Raw genomic sequence first — 21854 nt, forward strand, 5'->3', positions numbered from 1 at the left:
AAACCATGACGGCGAAGTGTGTTACTAATGTAATCTTTGTGACTGTGGTCCCAGCTTTCTTCAAGTCATTAACCACGTACTTCTGGACTTTCTCAGAATCATCCTTACCCCACGAGGTGAGATCTTGCATGGAGCCCCAGACTGAGGAAGACTGACAGTCATGTTGTATTTCTTCCATTTTCTAATAATTACACCAACAGTTGTTGCCTTCTCACCAAGCTGCTGACCTATTGTCCTGTAGCCCATCCCAGCCTCACTGTAACTGCACCCCCCTTCTGAATTATAGTAAAAAAAAAACAAAATCAATTTCAATTATACAGGTGCTGGACCTCGGAGGAGCTGGGGGAGGTGTGTGTGGATCAGGAGGTCTGAGCGGCTTTGCTTGAGCTGCTACCCCCGTGACCTGACTCCGGATAAAGCGGAAGAAAATGGATGGATGGATGTCATATTGTCATATCATCATTATTTCAGTAATTCCATTCAAAAAGTGAAACTTGTATAATGTATAATTCATTCCACACAGACAGATATATTTAAAGTGTTTATTTCCTTTAATTTTGACGATTATAACTGACAACTAATGAAAACCCCAAATTCAGTATCTCAGAAAATTAGAATATTGTGAAAAGGTTCAATATTGACGACACCTGGTGGCACACTCTAATCAGCTAATGAACTCAAAACACCTGCAAAGACCTTTAACTGGTCTTTGTCTACTTCTGCAGGCAACACAATCATGGAGAAGACTGCTGACTTGACTTCTTTCCCGGGCTTAAAGACAACAAGGACTGTACTGCTGCTGAGTGGTTCAAAGTTATGTTCTCTGACGGAAGTAAATTTTGCATTTCCTTTGGAAATCAAGGTCCCAGAGTCTGGAAGAAGAGAGGAGAGGCACAGAATCCACGTTGCTTGAGGGCCAGTGTAAAGTTTCCACAGTCAGTGATGGTTTGGGTTGCCATGTCATCTGTTGGTGTTGGTCCACTGTGTTTTCTCAGTTCCAAGGTCAACGCAGCTGTCTACCAGGAAGTTGTAGAGCACTTCATGCTTCCTGCTGCTGACCAACTTTATGGAGATGCAGATTTCATTTTCCAACAGGACTCGGCACCTGCACACAGTGCCAAAGCTACCAGTACCTGGTTTAAGGACCATGATATCTCTGTTCAATTGGCCGGCAAACTCGCCTGACCTTAACCCCATAGGAAATCTATGGGGTATTGTGAAGAGGAAGATGTGACACACCAGACCCCACAATGCAGAAGAGCTGAAGGCCACTATCAGAGCAACCTGGGCTCTCATACCACCTGAGCAGTGCCACAGACTGATCGACTCCATGCCACGCCACATTGCTGCATTAATTCAGGCAATTCAGCCCCAACTACGTATTGAGTGCTGTACATACTCATACTTTTCATGCTCATACTTTTCAGTTGGCCATCATTTCTAAAATCCTTTTTTTTGTATTGGTCTTAAGTAATATTCTAATTTTCTGAGATACTGAATTTGGGATTTTCATTAGTTGTCAGTTATCATCAGAATGAAAAAAAAATGAACATTTGAAATATATCAGTCTGTGTGTAATGAATGAATATAATATACAAGTTTCATTTTTTGAATGGAATTACTGAAATAAATCAACTTTATCCCACAAAACGTGAATGCAGGTCTTCCAAAACATTAGTCACAAAACGTGAACATTATGATATTTATTTTCTTTGTTTAAGTTGTTGTCCATTTGGCTGTTCCCATTTTGTGTGGGGTCAGATCCGCATTGGTATTTGGCACAAATTTTACACCGGATGCCCCTTCCTGACGCAACTCCAGTGCATCCTGGAGAAACACACACAGCCGCTGGTGTTCAAGGAGGTCTCCCATCCAAGTACTAACCAGGTCCCACACTGCTTAGCTTCTGAGACCTGATGGGATCAGGCTCACACAGAGCAGATTGACTGCTTTCTTTCAGTTTAAGGAGCTTACGGATTTCAGTTTATGGATCAATTACTTTAGGAATCTTGATTGCAAACACTATCTCTGCAAAAAATGTTTGGGTTAGGGGTCACTTCAATCAGGGAGGTGGGGAGTCTGGCCCTGAGTGGGCTGTCTCTGCTAGTGTCAAGCGCTAGCAGCCTGGCCCCTCCAGGCGTGACCCACTCCAGGGACAGTGGCAGGTGGGGAGACAAACTCGGGGAGGACAGAAACCTTCTGTGGAGCAGAAGGGCAAAAGCTCAGACAGACCGTGAAAGTGGGGTCTCATGATCCTTCTGACTTTTTGGGTTTTAAGCAGGTGTCAGAAAAGTTACTGACTTGTGGCGGCCAAGCATTCATAGTGACGTCACTTTTTGATCTTTTGATGTTGACTCTTCATGTCATCATGAAGCAGAATTCACCAAGCGTTGGATTGTTCACCCACTAATAGGGAACGTGTAAGAGTCTAGCATGCGTGAGTCGAGGGGTGGTGTGAAGGCCCATGATGCAACGAAAATGAGAAACACGCAGTCATAATCCTACAGATGGTAGCTTTGCACCAGTGGCTCCTCAGCCAAGCACATACACCAAATCCTGAAAAACATCCACGTTTTGCGAGATGTGCGTTCACATTTTGGGAGATATTTTTTCAATTTTCACGTTTTGCAATTCACGGTTTGCGGATAATTCATGATTTGCATTCACGACTCTCCTAAGGGCCCCTTCACACATAGTGCAAAGTTTGGACGAGGTGCACACTTAGTGTGCATGACACAGGAATCGTGTGCAAACCGTGTAATGCCTCGTACAACTGTTGCTACAACTATTTGCGCACACAAATGCCTGAAAGACAAAGTGTGCGCTATGTGAACCCATCGCACCCTCTCGCAGCAGGTGCCGGCTAAATTCCAGGTGACACGCACGAACATCTAACACTGGTCACATGGCACTTAGAAAATGTGTGGCCAGTCGCACTCTTGGTACAATAACAGACTGCAGACGGATCACTTTCGTACTCGCAGAGAAATATGTCTAAGTCCCACACGAGTGTGGCTTTGGTCTGTGTGCTGAAATGACAGGAGGTGTGTCCTCCCACTGAAGCGACTGTGGAAATCTGTGGATCTGGACAGCCCAGCTGGACACCATATAGTGTGTTTGGACGGACATGGACAAACAACTGACCACTGTGGCGTGCATGTGTCTGTTTGCTGTTATCAAGTGGACATAAATAAAAACATATCACTGTGGCAACGTGCTACAGCGAGCAAGCGCGCGCACGGCATGCACATGGACAGGCTGCTCCCAGGTTGAAACAGACTGTCACATCAGAACACGCAGCAGGTGATTTCACGGTCTCACTGTTTCTTGCATGGGACTCCAGCGAGGGTGGTCACATCTCCTCCTCTCTCCTCTATCTCTGCTCCAACCTTGAAATCCCCTGCTTCACCAGACTGTGAATTCTTCAAACTATATTGGCTTAACCATGGAATTGATCAGCTGGTCTCTGAACGCTATTGACACCATTTTTTCAACAAGGAAATCAGGGCCGGGGGACCCTGCATGCCCAAATGGAACCTACACTGTGGGCTATGTTCTTGACACCTGGGAGACTTGGCGTGTCGCATGCTTTGTGCCATTCTCTGTGTAGGACATCAAGGATTTATTTATATTTGGTTTCATTGTAGGAGGGCTGGTACTTATTGGTTTATGTGCTGCTCTGACCTACTGGAAAATTGGCAAGACAGCTGCCACCAGAACCACAACCCCTCACTTGTCCATCATGATTAATGAGTTGGGCAAGGCAATACATTCTCAGACTGCATTAACCCTTGAACTCAGACGCAAAATAGATAACATCTCGGAGCAAATGCATGCCTTGCAAAGGAAGATGTCGGAGACCAGGGAATATTCATAATTGGATCTGGTTGTTCATGTGAAGCTGTAAAGGTGTTTTTCACTGCTCAACCATAAACATGGCAGGCTTATCAGCCTCTGAAGGACAAAACGCCCTGTTGTTTTCCTCCAGAAGAATTTCTGCGGCCTTGGTGAACATTTGGCTGCCTTCTTATCTCTCCAACTCCAGTACACACGGACAGAAACTAACTCAGACATGGACAGAGACTGAAAGCATTCTCCCACCTTCCCCCTACCCCCCTCCTGTCCTCATCCCACACCCCATCCCGGCCCCCCTCCCAAGTCAACTCGACGAGTCGTCATGGGAGCCATCAGGGGAGGCTTCCGTCCTGTCATTAGGAGAGTGCTAACTAGAGCACAATAGGTGCTAATTAGAGCTATTGTTTAGTCACTAGCCTATAGCAGTCAGCCTCTCAGTAGGTGGGGTCTGGTTAGGTTAAAAAACTCCAGCTTTTGTTGGCTTCTGGTTTATTCTTCTCTACAAGAGTCAAGACAGAAGTCAGACTACCAGAGCAAGAATTTTAGCTGAGGAAGCTTCTGTGATTTGAAGTGAAACGTCCTCACGCCAAGCAACCCAGTCCAGTCGAAGATTCAAGCTTCTCTACTATCCTAATATCCTAATATACAGTGTCCTGTCCTGCTGCCTCCCTGTGTGGTATGGTGGCTGCACAGTGGCAGAGAAGAAAGCGCTGCAGCAGGTGGTGAAGTCTGCACAGACCATCGGACCATCGGATGCAGCTTACCACCCATTTGGGATATCTACATCTCCAGATGTAGAGACAAAGCCACCTGCATCCTCCGAGACTCCACCCACCCTGCACACAGTCTGTTCACACCCCCTCCCTCTGGAATGAGGCTGTGCAGCATCCGGGCAAAAATGTCCAGACTGAAAAACAGCTTCTACCCGAATGCTGTCAGACTGTTGAACAGTTCAACATCTACCACCAAACTGTGAACATTGCACTACATGAACATTGTCACCTTCTTAATACTCTAACGCTGCTGCTGCCGACCCTGTGCCTTGTATATATATTCTATGGCCACAGGGGTGCGCATATTGTACATTGCAAAGTTAATATTGCAAACGTTTATACAATAGGTTAGGTTAAAAAAAAATTGTCTCAGTTAACTACATCAAGACCTGGAGAAACTGCATTTCGTTCTGCCTGTAAGGGTCGAGTGACAATAAAAGTGAGTCTGAGTCTGAGTCTAATATCACCCACGTGATCTCTGTTCCACATGACGCGGTGGCCTACGGCGCATCATCCACAAGATGCATGCGCGCGGCTGGTTGGAGATGCACCAGCAGATGTGGACATGAATGAGATGAGTGAACTGCTTCTCATTCATGTCATTTCATGACTGTATGTCTGTGACTATGGGTCATTTACAGAGGAACAAAATGGATCGTACTTGTATTGTTCGCTGGATAAATGCAGTGTTTTTAAATGGGTTGTGATTTTAATACCTCCATGTCCTTCCTGATATGAGGCAGATTCCCGCAGCTTTCAAAGAACATTTCTGTAGCTTAGTGGTAAAGTCGCTGTCTGGTAATCAGAGCTTTTGAAAGGTGCGAGTTCGCGTCAGGGGGGTGGTGTGGTTTTTTTTTCTTTTTTTAAATTATTCCACATAAGTGGTGCGATGTGGTTCCACTGGTATCAGTTGTCTTTATTTTTTATTTCTTTCACATAAGCAGCGTCATGTGCTGCACCTCGCACTGTTCCTGTTCGAAAGACACTGGCGCGTGCATAGACTCTCACAGTGGGTACGTGAATGCTTGCCCGTCAGCGCGATGTTTTGTGATGCACTAATTTCGAACTGTTTCGCACTGTTTCGCTGTAATCGACCAGACATCAACCAAACTTCAAACTATGTGTGAAGGGCCCCTAAATGAATGTCAGCTCTGTCTGTATTAATTCTAATGTAACATATCAACATCAAAAGAATGTTACCTCATGCAATAAAAATTTACCATTTACCATTCAATCTGACAAATTACAAAGATTTTAGATTTACACAGTGACATTTCACCAACCAGCAGCATTTCCAGGCTTCTAGTGTCTTTACAAGGACGGTGCTTACGGTAAGTCCCCATCAGTGAGCTCACTGGTGGTTTGGATACCACTATCTTAAATTTAAACATGAATAAAACATTTTCAAAATATTAAATGACACATTCCCTCACACTGTCATGTGATCTGCTCCAAATTAATGGCCAAACTGTCTATACCCCATGAACTGCAAAAATGTTCTTGGATATCACTCAAAGACATTGGCTGACTTTGCAGCTGTACTATGAATAAGTGCATACATAAATGAAAATGGACTGAAGGACCATGCCACCATGTCATCAACTTTTCCCACAAGTTGTTATTTATCTCAGTGGATGAAATATAACATTTGCAGCATATTTGTGCATTGTGACTGAATTTATCCTGCAAAAAGTTTCAATGTGTGATGACTATTGGATGAACAATGTTTATAAACTAAATTTCTGTTTCTCTGCAGACTATAACATTTGAAGAAATACAGGTTTTTAAAAAACTTTTTTGTATATATATTTTAAGCCCAGTGGCAGCGTTCCTGTGGTGAAACTCCAGCTGTGAGTAAACTACCCAATCTCAGATTGCAAGAGATGTGAAACAGCAGAACGAAAATATGCAGTAAACAGAACCATTAGCTCAGCTTGAAAGACAGGACCTGTTGTCCATCTCTGGAAAGCAAAAGGTGTTGAAGTGGATAGCAACTTCAGGAGTATTTCCACTGCTCTGCATGACAGGAAAGCTATAAGGGTCATTCTCATCAGCATTCAGTGCCAGCTGCTTGCTGCTCAATGACCACAGCATTCTGGCTTCATGCCCTAGAAGTCAACAATCAATCACTTGCCAACTCTTCAGGTACTTAGTGCTCCTTTGACTTCTATAGTGTGTTGATTCTTGCAAAGCATTACTCTGTGGGACATTCTGAGAATTTGCAAGATCCCCACTAAATTGACGGACATCACAGCCGGGCTATTCTCAGACACAAGTGCTTTGCGGAGCAGAGATAGAGGCTCCTATCTTCCACCATGCGCATAGTGGGGCATGACGTAACACAGCTCTAATTGCTTGTTTCCAACTGAAGCAGTTGTTGTTTTCCATCTCAGTCTATTTTCCCTTGATGCCAAATCTTATCTGTTCACTCGTGCGCATGTTTCTATAAGATGAGGTGTAGCGAGGTGTATTATCCATCACAAGATATCATTTGTGCTTGAGACCACCAAAAAACAGGTCTAGTCTTGCACATCTGGCACAGGGATTTTGAGGAATTTTCAGAGCAGAACGCTCAGTGATACATAATAGCGCATAAGGAACATGAAACTAACTTGAACACAAGATAATATTTTCATAGCAGATATATCTAATGAAGAAAAAACCCACAGCATTAACAACTGTGGTTTGTACTATACAGCCAAGATATTAAACTCTGAAACCAAAGCATATCTGCTGATAATACCACATTAAGATGTCTTGCAACCTGTGCTTTAATTAAAAAAACACATTGAAAACACTAATCACATATTCCAACCTTATAACAGACCAAAAAAAAAGGGTGAAGAAAGAGGAAAAAACATTCAAACTGTGTCACAGAGCACGTGGTATTTAAATACAGACAAACAGTTCTTAAATTACCTTAAAGTACTGCATGGAGTATGATGGCTCAGGAGAGCACTGGTCTTCTCGAGTCCCAGCTGGAATTAGCACCCAGCTGGGACTGGCACCGATTGCCCCCTGCCTCTTCCCCTGCAGTAAACGGGGTATCTGACCAATAGTAGTGAAAGTTCTAATGCAGTGAGGAAAGGAACTGGCCATTCTACCTCATAATGCTATGTCTCCACACGTGCAACTCTAATAAGCACATCCTTGAAGTTCGGTAAAAAGAGTACGGGACTCACCCCTTTCTGCATGGGTGAGGAGCAGATGACACAGCTATATCTCATGTGCATGCCTTTTGCATGGTGGTCAGTAGACATTCTACGCACAATGGAGTAACAGATGTTAAAGAATGCAATATTCCTGTAGGTATTTATTGAACTGTCAGTGTATTGTTTCTCTTGCCAGCTTTCTCCCACATCTTTGCTTTGCATCCATTGAAAACCACAGTGATCTGCACTTTGCACACAACTGTTAAAAGGGGATGATAGCTGACACTATCATCCATGAGAGATGTATTCTGGATCCTACTGTGTTCTGCATGAACTGGGTGTTGGATAACGTTACGAGGTCCAGTAATCTGGTGTTAAATTGTAAGTGAGGAAAGGTTCGCCTTGGCTTTTCAGTGTGTGCAGTAATCTTTCTGGAATCAGTGGATGTCCTGCTTGTACCACTTTCTGGACACATCAGAAGTGTATCTGTATGTAGCAATCACTCGTCATGGTATTGACATTAACGTCTCTGCAGGTCAAAGCTGCATATTAGGCAACTACGACTGCCCATTTTCATTTCATTTGCATAACGCCTCATCCTCACATACTGCCTCTGTATGTGGTTTGCCAGCTGCACAGTGGCAAACAGGAAGAGCTCCAGAGGGTTACCAAATGCCCTCTACCCACACTGGGGGACCTTCATGGCTCTTACTGTCTCAGGAGAGCCAACACCATCCCAAAGGACTCATCCCATCTTGGCCACTCTCTGTTTGAGCTGCTGCCATCAGGCAGACGGTACAGGACCAGTAAACCAAGTACAAATAGATTGAAAAACAGTTTCTACCCAACTGCTGTTACAGCTTTGAGTGCCACTGGAACCAAATAGTCAGGTCACATGACACACTGGAAATGAGTGCAATATTTGTTTTTATATAACGGCTGGGTGGATCCTTGTCATTTGATTGGAGCTTTGTATGTCACATAACATGGACTAATTCATCCCATTTGTGTTGCGTTACATTTAGAGTGCAGTTTGGTTCCATTTAGAGTGCAAATTTGGTTCCATACGTTTGGTACCTTTGCACTCAGCACACGCACGCACACATATGCGTGCACGTCCTCATGCTCGCGCATGCACATGTACACGCACACGTGATCATGCACATGTGCATGAGCTCGTGCGCGCGCATGCAATGGGCCAAAACATGCTCGTGCGCGCACACACACACACAAAACAAATCCACTGTGCTGTCTGGAGACTGATGGCAGGAAGTTGGAATGAAAAGCTGGACTCATTTCTGATGTGATTTTTTTTTTTCACTGCACTGAGCATGTACACAGTCTTTTTTTGGTAGTACACATGCGCACAAGCGCCGACCCGGTTGCGTGTGTGTGTGCATGTGCGTGGGGGACAATGACACGATTATTTGATTGAGCTAACTGATGCTGCTAAGTCTTATAACACACACACAAAATCCACTCTACTGTAACCCGTCTGGATGCATGAAGAGCTGTTCACATGAAACGCTGATGTGATTTTTGGCTGGACTGAGGAACTACACAAAGTCTTTTTTTTATGGAAGTCCGAAGTCAGTGCACAGCATCACTGTACTACATGTCTCAATTTGGACTTCAGCAGCAGTGGAACACCAAAATGTAAGTCCCTTTTCTGTTGTTTATAAATTAATAAAATATCAAATGACAAGGATCTATTTTAGCTGTTATATAAAACAAATAATTAATGTTTTTACATTCTTTCAATAGAATGAATATTTAATTTGGTGAATGCTGGAACATACCATTCAACTAGGCTTCATGTCGTTGAATGGTTTGTGCCAGCTTTCATCTCATGAAATATTTGTACCACTGAACTAATAAACATTCATTATTTGTATAATGCCTAATATCCACTGCCACTGAAAATATCCACAGTTTTGTGCATACGTTTCTCTTTTACATTATATATATATATATATATATATATATATATATATATATATATATATATATATATATATATATATATATATATATATATATATATATATATATATATATATATATATATATATATATATATATATATATATATATATATACAATCTCTTTTTTTGCTACTACCTCAACAAAAATATAAACGCAACACTTTTGTTTTTTCTCCCATTTTGTATGAGATGAACTCAAAGATCTAAAACTTTTTCCACATACACAATATCACCATTTCCCTCAAATATTGTTCACAAACCAGTCTAAATCTGTGATAGTGAGCACTTCTCCTTTGCTGAGATAATCCATCCCACCTCACAGATGTGCCATACCAAGATGCTGATTAGACACCATGATTAGTGCACAGGTGTGCCTTAGACTGCCCACAATAAAAGGCCACTCTGAAAGGTGCAGTTTTATCACGCAGAACAATGACACAGATGTCGCAAGATTTGAGGGAGCGTGCAATTGGCATGCTGACAGCAGGAATGTCAACCAGAGCTGTTGCTCCTGTATTGAATGTTCATTTCTCTACCATAAGCCGTCTCCAAAGGAGTTTCAGAGAATTTGGCAGTACATCCAACCAGTGTCACAACCACAGACCACATGTAACCACACCAGCCCAGGACCTCCACATCCAGTATGTTCACCTCCAAGATCGTCTGAGACCAGTCACTCGGACAGCTGCTGAAACAATCGGTTTGCATAACCAAAGAATTTCTGCACAAACTGTCAGAAACCGCCTCAGGGAAGCTCATCTGCATGCTCGTCGTCCTCATCGGGGTCTCGACCGGACTCCAGTTCGTCATCGTAACCGACTTGAGTGGGCAAATGCTCACATTCGCTGGCGTTTGGCACGTTGGAGAGGTGTTCTCTTCACGGATGATGCGAAGGAGATGTGTTGCACTGCATGAGGCAAATGGTGGTCACAGCAGATACTGACTGGTATCCCCCCCAGTAAAACAAAACTGCACCTTTCAGAGTGGCCTTTTATTGTGGGCAGTCTAAGGCACACCTGTGCACTAATCATGGTGTCTAATCAGCATCTTGATATGGCACACCTGTGAGGTGGGATGGATTATCTCAGCAAAGGAGAAGTGCTCACTATCACAGATTTAGTCTGGTTTGTGAACAATATTTGAGGGAAATGGTGATATTGTGTATGTGGAAAAAGTTTTAGATCTTTGAGTTCATCTCATACAAAATAGGAGAAAAAACAAAAGTGTTGCATTTATATTTTTGTTGAGTATATGTATTTACAATTCTTTAGTGTCAAAACAGTTTAACTCAAGAACACTTAGAATGAACTCTAATTCGGAAATTTCTCTGATAATATAAATTAATACTCTTTGACTATGACATAAGTGTGCTGTCAGAAATCAAAACAACATGCTGTATAAAAGAAAACACACATTTAAGAGAGAATGAAATGATTGTACAGGTCCTGATGAAGTTATGACAATGCAGACATCCTGACATTGTGAGACACTTTTCTGCAGCTCTCCTAAAAGGCTCTTGACATTTAGCATGCAATTAAGAAACCCTTTCAATGCTATAGAACCACGTGTTATTTGCCAATGCGGAACAATACAGACCTCATGGAATCTTACAGCCAATGCAAAAACCAGCTCCTCATTTCAACTTCTTAGGCACGTCTGCACCAACCAAACAATCTTACAAAGCCACATATTCATGTATGTCTTCACCCATGTGTGACCATCGATAATAGAGGGGTGACATTCAGGTGTCTGATAAATCCTCCACGGCAAAACACTGAGGTGTTCAAAGACAACGCACCCAAACAGCTGAAAAAATAACCTTGTTTTGTCTCACTGGTAGGGCAATCAAATCCCAAAGCTCTTCCACTTTTCACTCAAGAGAGCTGTGCTAAAATTATATACTTAGGTACTAATTTGCTAAAGGTTTGTGTGTATAAAAATGTGTGCAAAATCCATAGCACCTGCAAACAAATGAGCAACCTCATTGACTAACACTACACACTGAGGCCTGCATCTTTCAATTGAGCAAAATAACGTTTTGTCCATTTAATACGTTTACTTTAATGAATATGCAATTTGAGGTGTGTCTACTCAAGTGTGAAAAATACTGAGAGGAGAACATGCAAATTGGTTATTTTAGCACACACAATGGGATTTATGAAGCCCAAAAAAAGTAGTCATAAAAATATACCGTTTTAAATAAGTTAAAGACTGTATAACTATAAAGTAAGCATGAACTGCATGAATGTGTGTGTGTGTGTGTGTGTGTGTGTGTGTGTGTGTGTGTGTGTGTGTGTGTGTGTGTGTGTGTGTGTGTGTGTGTGTGTGTGTGTGTGTGTGTGTGTGTGTGTGTGTGTATTCATATGAGCATAAGCTATAAATCCTGTTTCCCTTTGCTGATGTTTGACACCCGATTGGCTATGTGTGTGGTGCTAAAACCCTCACTGAGGCCTGAAATTGGGTGTAATATGTGTTAATAGGTATTAAATTAGCTTTGTAGGTCATTTTGAGTTATTGGGAAGTTTTAAACATGTTCAAAAAATTTGGGTTCTATTTAACAAAAGTCAGGACATGCAAGCGATATGGGTGCGGATGGAGTGCCGTGTGGAACAAAGAGGCTAGACTGTAGCCAAAGCTGTCATGGAACTGCATATTATGAGAAATCATATCAGCTGTGGTACACCATGCACTTTACTTTATTTTTACAGATGGTTTTGTTATTATTATTTCATCAGTGCCTCTTAAAATAAATAAATCCTGTCTGAATGTGAATTTGACTGCTCAGATATTTTTATATCATGCTACAGTGTCAACTAAAATCAGAATACAATGCTATTTAAAAAAAATTTTTTTAGCAAATGGTAAGCGATTTCATGCAGTGGGTTGAAACTGACTAAACCAGGCAGCAAAGCGCAGTGGTCACTGATAATGTGCATGTGTGTGTTGGAGTGCGGGGAGGGGAGCTATGCATTCAGAGACTTACCGTTCACTGACCTGTTTGAACCACATCTGGAAATATAATATACAGCCATAATCCCATGAAAAGCCTGCTGCAGTCTTCAGCAGCAGAAGACGGTTTTCCCATGTTAACGTTTGCATTTAGCTGTGTGGTTAAGCTGTGTGTTCACTAGCATTATAGCGCTAGTGAATACACTGAATAGTACTTTTGTGTGCATACGCTCAAGCGCTCATGTTATTGGCTGTGTTTAAAATCAGGTGTAGTCTGCACTAATCCGATGTATAATAATATGACACACAACTGCAGATTGCTATTGTAATAAATTGAGCCCGATTTCCTCATTTCTGGAAACAGGAAGGCCACCTGGTCCAAAAAAAAAAAAAAAAAAAAAAAAAAATGCAGTGGCAGACTGACGCAATTCTATATCAATCAATCAATCAATCAACTTTTTTCTTGTATAGCGCCAAATCACAACAAACAGTTGCCCCAAGGCGCTCCACATTGCAAGGCAAGGCCATACAATAATTATGAAACACAGTCTACGTCTAAAGCAACATAACCAAGGGATGGTCCAGGGTCACCCGATCCAGCCCTAACTATAAGCCTTAGCGAAAAGGAAAGTTTTAAGCCTAATCTTAAAAGTAGAGAGGGTATCTGTCTCCCTGATCTGAATTGGGAGCTGGTTCCACAGGAGAGGAGCCTGAAAGCTGAAGGCTCTGCCTCCCATTCTACTCTTACAAACCCTAGGAACTACAAGTAAGCCCGCAGTCTGAGAGCGAAGCGCTCTAATGGGGTAATATGGTACTATGAGGTCCCTAAGATAAGATGGGACCTGATTATTCAAAACCTTATAAGTAAGAAGAAGAATTTTAAATTCTATTCTAGCATTAACAGGAAGCCAATGAAGGGAGGCCAACACGGGTGAGATATGCTCTCTCCTGCTAGTCCCCGTCAGTACTCTAGCTGCAGCATTCTGAACCAACTGAAGGCTTTTTAGGGAACTTTTAGGACAACCTGATAATAATGAATTACAATAGTCCAGCCTAGAGGAAACAAATGCATGAATTAGTTTTTCAGCATCACTCTGAGACAAGACCTTTCTGATTTTAGAGATATTGCGTAAATGCAAAAAGGCAGTCCTACATATTTGTTTAATATGCGCTTTGAATGACATATCCTGATCAAAAATAACTCCAAGATTTCTCACAGTATTACTAGAGATCAGGGAAATGCCATCCAGAGTAACGATCTGGTTAGACACCATGCTTCTAAGATTTGTGGGGCCAAGTACAATAACTTCAGTTTTATCTGAGTTTAAAAGCAGGAAATTAGAGGTCATCCATGTCTTTATGTCTGTAAGACAATCCTGCAGTTTAGCTAATTGGTGCGTATCCTCTGGCTTCATGGATAGATAAAGCTGGGTATCATCTGCGTAACAATGAAAATTTAAGCAATACCGTCTAATAATACTGCCCAAGGGAAGCATGTATAAAGTGAATAAAATTGGTCCTAGCACAGAACCTTGTGGAACTCCATAATTAACTTTAGTCTGTGAAGAAGATTCCCCATTTACATGAACAAACTGTAATCTATTAGACAAATATGATTCAAACCACCGCAGCGCAATGCCTTTAATACCTATGACATGCTCTAATCTCTGTAATAAAATTTTATGGTCAACAGTATCAAAAGCAGCACTGAGGTCCAACAGAACAAGCACAGAGATAAGTCCACTGTCCGAAGCCATAAGAAGATCATTTGTAACCTTCACTAATGCTGTTTCTGTACTATGATGAATTCTAAAACCTGACTGAAACTCTTCAAATAGACCATTCCTCTGCAGGTGATCAGTTAGCTGTTTTACAACTACCCTCTCAAGAATCTTTGAGAGAAAAGGAAGGTTGGAGATTGGCCTATAATTAGCTAAGATAGCTGGGTCAAGTGATGGCTTTTTAAGTAATGGTTTAATTACTGCCACCTTAAAGGCCTGTGGTACATAACCAACTAACAAAGATAGATTGATCATATTTAAGATTGAAGCATTAAATAATGGTAGGACTTCCTTGAGCAGCCTGGCAGGAATGGGGTCTAATAAGCATGTTGATGGTTTGGATGAAGTAACTAATGAAAATAACTCAGACAGAACAATCGGAGAGAAAGAGTCTAACCAAATACCGGCATCACTGAAAGCAGCCAAAGATAATGATACATCTTTGGGATGGTTATGAGTAATTTTTTCTCTAATAGTCAAAATTTTGTTAGCAAAGAAAGTCATGAAGTCATTACTAGTTAAAGTTAATGGAATACTCAGCTCAATAGAGCTCTGACTCTTTGTCAGCCTGGCTACAGTGCTGAAAAGAAACCTGGGGTTGTTCTTATTTTCTTCAATTAGTGATGAGTAGAAAGATGTCCTAGCTTCACAAAGGGCTTTCTTATAGAGCAACAAACTCTTTTTCCAGGCTAAGTGAAGATCTTCTAAATTAGTGAGACGCCATTTCCTCTCCAACTTACGGGTTATCTGCTTTAAGCTACGAGTTTGTGAGTTATACCACGGAGTCAGACACTTCTGATTTAAAGCTCTCTTTTTCAGAGGAGCTACAGCATCCAAAGTTGTCTTCAATGAGGATGTAAAACTATTGACAAGATACTCTAACTCCCTTACAGAGTTTAGGTAGCTACTCTGCTCTGTGTTGGTATATGACATTAGAGAACATAAAGAAGGAATCATATCCTTAAACCTAGTTACAGCGCTTTCTGAAAGACTTCTAGTGTAATGAAACTTATTCCCCACTGCAGGGTAGTCCATCAGGGTAAATGTAAATGTTATTAAAAAATGATCAGACAAAAGGGAGTTTTCAGGGAATACTGTTAAGTCTTCTATTTCCATACCATAAGTCAGAACAAGATCTAAAATATGATTAAAGTGATGGGTGGACTCATTTACTTTTTGAGCAAAGCCGATAGAGTCTAATAATAGATTAAATGCAGTGTTGAGGCTGTCATTCTCAGCATCTGTGTGGATGTTAAACTCGCCCACTATAATTATCTTATCTGAGCTAAGCACTAAGTCAGACAAAAGGTCTGAAAATTCACAGAGAAACTCACAGTAACGACCAGGTGGACGATAGATAATAACAAATAAAACTGGTTTTTGGGACTTCCAATTTGGATGGACAAGACTAAGAGACAAGCTTTCAAATGAATTAAAGCTCTGTCTAGGTTTTTGATTAATTAATAAGCTGGAATGGAAGATTGCTGCTAATCCTCCGCCCCGGCCCGTGCTACGAGCATTCTGACAGTTAGTGTGACTCGGGGGTGTTGACTCATTTAAACTAACATATTCATCCTGCTGTAACCAAGTTTCTGTTAGGCAGAATAAATCAATACGTTGATCAATTATTATATCATTTACCAACAGGGACTTAGAAGAAAGAGACCTAATGTTTAATAGACCACATTTAACTGTTTTAGTCTGTGGTGCAATTGAAGGTGCTATATTATTTTTTCTTTTTGAATTTTTATGCTTAAATAGATTTTTGCTAGTTATTGGTGGTCTGGGAGCAGGCACCGTCTCTACGGGGATGGGGTAATAGGGGGATGGCAGGGGGAGAGAAGCTGCAGAGAGGTGTATAAGACCACAGCTCTGCCTCCTGGTCCCAACGCTAGACAGTCACAGTTTGGAGGATCCCAAAAAATTGGCCAGATTTCTAGAAATGAGAGCTGCTCCCTCTAAAGTGGGATGGATGCCGTCTCTCCTAACAAGACCAGGTTTTCCCCAGAAGCTTTGCCAATTATCAATGAAGCCCACCTCATTTTTTGGACACCACTCAGACAGCCAGCAATTCAAGGAGAACATGCGGCTAAACATGTCACTCCCGGTCTGATTGGGGAGGGGCCCAGAGAAAACAACAGAGTCCGACATTGTTTTTGCAAAGTTACACACCGATTCAATGTTAATTTTAGTGACCTCCGATTGGCGTAACCGAGTGTCATTACTGCCGACGTGAATTACAATCTTACCAAATTTACGCTTAGCCTTAGCCAGCAATTTCAAATGTCCTTCGATGTCGCCTGCTCTGGCCCCCGGAAGATAATTGACAATGGTTGCTGGTGTCGCTAACTTCACATTTCTCAAAACAGAGTCGCCAATAACCAGAGTTTGATCCTCGGCGAGTGTATCGTCGGGTGGGGAAAAATGGTTAGAGATGTGAACGGGTTGACGGTGTACACGGGGCTTCTGTTTAGGGCTACGCTTCCTCCTCACAGTCACCCAGTCAGCCTGCCTTCCCGACTGCACGGGGTCTGCCAGGGGGGAACTAACGGCGGCTAAGCTACCTTGGTCCGCACCGACTACAGGGGCCTGGCTAGCTGTAGAATTTTCCACGGTGCGGAGCCGAGCCTCCAATTCGCCCAGCCTGGCCTCCAAAGCTACGAATAAGCTGCACTTATTACATGTACCGTTACTGCTAAAAGAGGCCGAGGAATAACTAAACATTTCACACCCAGAGCAGAAAAGTACGGGAGAGACAGGAGAAGCCGCCATGCTAAAATGGCTAAGAGCTAGTAGCTACGCTAAGCTAGCGGATTCCCAAACAGGGAATCCGACACTAGACAGGCTGTGGAGCAGCACAGGTAACGCACGACAACAGTGCTAAAATAAAATAAAAATCCACTAGACAGGCTGTGGAGCAGCACAGGTAACGCACAACAACAGTGCTAAAAAATAAAATAAAATAAAAATAAAAATCCACTGGACAGGCTGTGGAGCAGCACAGGCAACGCACGACAACAGTGCTAAAACAAAATAAAAATCCACTAGACAGGCTGTGGAGCAGCACAGGTAACGCACGACAACAGTGCTAAAATAAAATAAAAATCCACTAGACAGGCTGTGGAGCAGCACAGGTAACGCACAACAACAGTGCTAAAAAATAAAATAAAATAAAAATAAAAATCCACTGGACAGGCTGTGGAGCAGCACAGGTAACGCACAACAACAGTGCTAAAAAATAAAATAAAATAAAAATAAAAATCCACTGGACAGGCTGTGGAGCAGCACAGGTAACGCACGACAACAGTGCTAAAACAAAATAGAAATCCACTAGACAGGCTGTGGAGCAGCACAGGTAACGCACAACAACAGTGCTAAAACAAAATAAAAATCCACTAGACAGGCTGTGGAGCAGCACAGGTAACGCACAACAACAGTGCTAAAACAAAATAAAAATCCACTAGACAGGCTGTGGAGCAGCACAGGTAACGCACGACAACAGTGCTAAAACAAAATAAAAATCCACTAGACAGGCTGTGGAGCAGCACAGGTAACGCACAACAACAGTGCTAAAACAAAATAAAAATCCACTGGACAGGCTGTGGAGCAGCACAGGTAACGCACAACAACAGTGCTAAAAATAAAATAAAATAAAAATAAAAATCCACTGGACAGGCTGTGGAGCAGCACAGGCAACGCACGACAACAGTGCTAAAACAAAATAAAAATCCACTAGACAGGCTGTGGAGCAGCACAGGTAACGCACAACAACAGTGCTAAAACAAAATAAAAATCCACTAGACAGGCTGTGGAGCAGCACAGGTAACGCACAACAACAGTGCTAAAACAAAATAAAATCCACTAGACAGGCTGTGGAGCAGCACAGGTAACGCACGACAACAGTGCTAAAACAAAATAAAAATCCACTAGACAGGCTGTGGAGCAGCACAGGTAACGCACAACAACAGTGCTAAAACAAAATAAAAATCCACTGGACAGGCTGTGGAGCAGCACAGGTAACGCACAACAACAGTGCTAAAAAATAAAATAAAATAAAAATAAAAATCCACTGGACAGGCTGTGGAGCAGCACAGGTAACGCACGACAACAGCGCTAAATAAAAATCCACGGGACAGGCTGTGGAGCAGCACAGGTAACGCACGACAACAGTGGTAAAAAATAAAATAAAAATCCACTGGACAGGCTGTGGAGCAGCACAGGTAACGCACGACAACAGCGCTAAATAAAAATCCACTGGACAGGCTGTGGAGCAGCACAGGCAACGCACGACAACAGCGCTAAATAAAAATCCACTGGACAGGCTGTGGAGCAGCACAGGTAACGCACGACAACAGTGGTAAAAAATAAAATAAAAATCCACTGGACAGGCTGTGGAGCAGCACAGGCAACGCACAGGCAATGCACGACAACAGTGCTAAAACAAAATAAAAATCCACTAGACAGGCTGTGGAGCAGCACAGGTAACACACGACAACAGTGCTAAAAAATAAAATAAAAATAAAAACGAAAGCGTTAGCAAGCTAGTTAGCTTGCCAACGCTGATGAAGGTTAGCTGATAAAAGAGCTCCGTCGCGATGCTTCGACCGTTAGAGGTCTTTTTTAGGCGTTGGAGCACGGTGAAAAAGTAAAAAAAAGTAAAAAAGTCTTGAAAAAGACTGTTAATTCAAAGAACTCAAACAGCTCAGTTCAAACAGCTAACAGATACAGCAGAACACCGCTGTGCTCCGGAACCAGAAAAAAGTCCACCCTCCACCACAATGTAAAGGTCAAACGAGGCTATATGCAGGGTGCAATGGATATAATGAGATGTGTGATAATTGGAGGGATTGTGATGCCACCTGTCCCCAAACCAGAGAGGAACAGCCCCACTCTACGCAGACAGTTATGATTAGGGTTGATAGCTGTGGTGAAGACCTACCTCATCTCACCATTTGGAGACGTTCCAGGGGATATTAAACGGCCACATCCAGACACTGCAGGCATATGCCCCAGTGTTCCCAAGTCAGGTCCCAGGCACCCACAACTCCCTGGTTCAAGGGTAGGTATTGGTTCCAACCACCACAGCCACCAACCCCATAGAAAAGATAGAAGTCCACAAATGGAAGTCCCATGATTTCAATTTGAATTTATTTCATCCATATAGCACCAAATCACAACAAAGTTGCCTCGGGGTGCTTCACACAAGTAAGGTCTAACCTTACCAACTCCCAGAGCAAGCACACAGGCAACAGTGCCAAGGAAAAACTCCCTCTGATGATTTGAGGAAGAAACCTCAAGCAGACCAGACTCAAAGGGGTGACCCTCTGCTTGGGCCATGCCACTGACACAATTCACAAAACAAATATACAGGAAATTTTGCTGGTGCACAGGACAGGAGGGTAGCAGAAGTAAACACCACTCCCATTTCTGGATGGAGTCACACCTCAAACGGAGAGGAAAAAAAAAACAATCAGACATCAGAAAGACAACAAATACAGTATAATTTGTCAGCATTAAGCAACAACAAAAACAGAAGAAATACTAAGGTGATTGCCGGCCACTAGCCCTAAGCTTCACTAAAAGACCCAGACTTTAGATAAAGTTGAGGCTGCGACCCGCTCTGTTTCCTAATAAAATAAATTGAGTAAAAAGCATAGTCAGGGCTGGATCCAGAGTGAAAATATGACAGATACATTTTTGCCCAATGATAAAATAAAAATCGTACGCGTCTTGTTATTGAAAAATCTTCATTCTTTTATTTGTGTGAAACATACACTGTCACACTTCTTTTAATATATTTATTATAGTTCATGGACCATAGTGAACACTTCTTATTTGTATAAATATGGTGTCCTAGAAAAACAACACTATAACAAAAATTGACATGGTGGATCCTTGATCTCTGGACAGGAATAAGCAAAATCTGTAGTTTTTGTCAAAAGCATTTCCTTTCAGACATTATTGGCATGAATGTCTTTCCATATATCTGAGCTGAGCTCTTACAGCTGCTGTGCTGCACGTCAGGGTGTAATTTGTAAAGAAATACAGCGCGTCTCATAGTCTGTAGTTTCTTGTCTGTATTACAACATTTGTAAGAGGTGTCATTTTATTTAAAGTGGCAATTCGTTTTGAAGTTATTAATACCGACCGGACTCTGTCTTGGCAGAGAACCGTGCAGTGTTTGGAGCTGTGCCAATGGAACGGAGGATGATTCTCATTTGTTGACTGCAACAAGACAAGAGTCCCAGTTAGTGACTTTAATCCACACAAAAGTGACACACAGAATTTTAATGGCTTTGAGAGAGGTTAAGAAGCGGACTTGCTGTTTCTGAAGAGCAGCGAATCAAAGAACCAACGAGCTAGTGGATCGAAGCATTGCTTCAATGGTTCACGCTTCAAAGTGGAGTCGCACTGCAGAAACCGTTGATTACAGATTACAGACCCGCTGCAGACCAAACCCTGAATATCCGACTTTATTTGTATGTCCGTATGACTCTGAAACTCGGAAAAATCTGTATAATTTATGGACAATCCGTATAGGTTTACATATCAACATATAGTACCCAAGTTCTTAGGTTTCCATTTGATAGCATAATGATTATACTTTTTATTTTCCTATAGTATGCTAACAGAGTTACTTTAGATAGATACCAATACACTCATAGCTTCTGTTTCTATAATAAAATACCATATTTATAGCTTAGTCTACTAACTATATTTAATTTTACTACTAGTCTTCATACTAAATTGCCTATACTGCAGTCTTCTCCTGTGATGTCTTATTTTTATTATGTCTTATTATTTATTATATTATATACTTTTTCTTGAGCTGCTTGGGTGGGTAGGGAGAGTTCCCATGAGATAAAAAAAAGCTTTTCAACTTACCATCCCTGGTTCTCAAGACTAGGCACCAAAGTGGCTCTACTCTACTCTACTCTTTTCTACTCTTCTATTTTGCTCTTCCTTTTTAGATATTTAGATATACCTTTATATACTAGCATAGTTCCACCTTAGAATTGGAATATAATATATAACACATACCTTACTGAATTTTCATGTATGGTTGGAAAACCACCAAAAATGTAATTTCAGTCATCATGGAATGCCTTTCAAACACACTATTGTCTGAAAACTATTTATAAACCATTCACCGTTTCTTGCTGAAATAAGCGCCCAATTTTCCTTGCACAACTTTTTCCCTGGATGTAATGATCATCGACTCGACTGGACTGATGCCATGTTTGTTTGATCCGGTTTGAATTTGCCTGTGTACACCTGCGTGGTGCATTGTGGGATCAAATCAAAAGCTGTGTTCACCGCGAGAACCCGTTCGGCACTATTCGGGATTATTCAAGTTTT

At 41.9% G+C, this 21854-nt stretch overlaps 1 long non-coding RNA gene across 1 annotated transcript; it reads left to right on the top strand.

The window, feature by feature from the left end:
• The first annotated feature begins 468 nt into the window (after positions 1 to 468).
• LOC117517490 lies at positions 469 to 21153 on the top strand. Its single transcript, XR_004562741.1, has 3 exons — positions 469 to 621; positions 10880 to 10884; positions 21143 to 21153. It is a non-coding gene; the product is annotated as an uncharacterized LOC117517490 (long non-coding RNA).
• Positions 21154 to 21854: the final 701 nt, after the last annotated feature.

This window comes from Thalassophryne amazonica, chromosome 9, assembly GCF_902500255.1.
Source record: "Thalassophryne amazonica chromosome 9, fThaAma1.1, whole genome shotgun sequence".
NCBI classification, from domain to species: Eukaryota; Metazoa; Chordata; class Actinopteri; order Batrachoidiformes; family Batrachoididae; genus Thalassophryne; species Thalassophryne amazonica.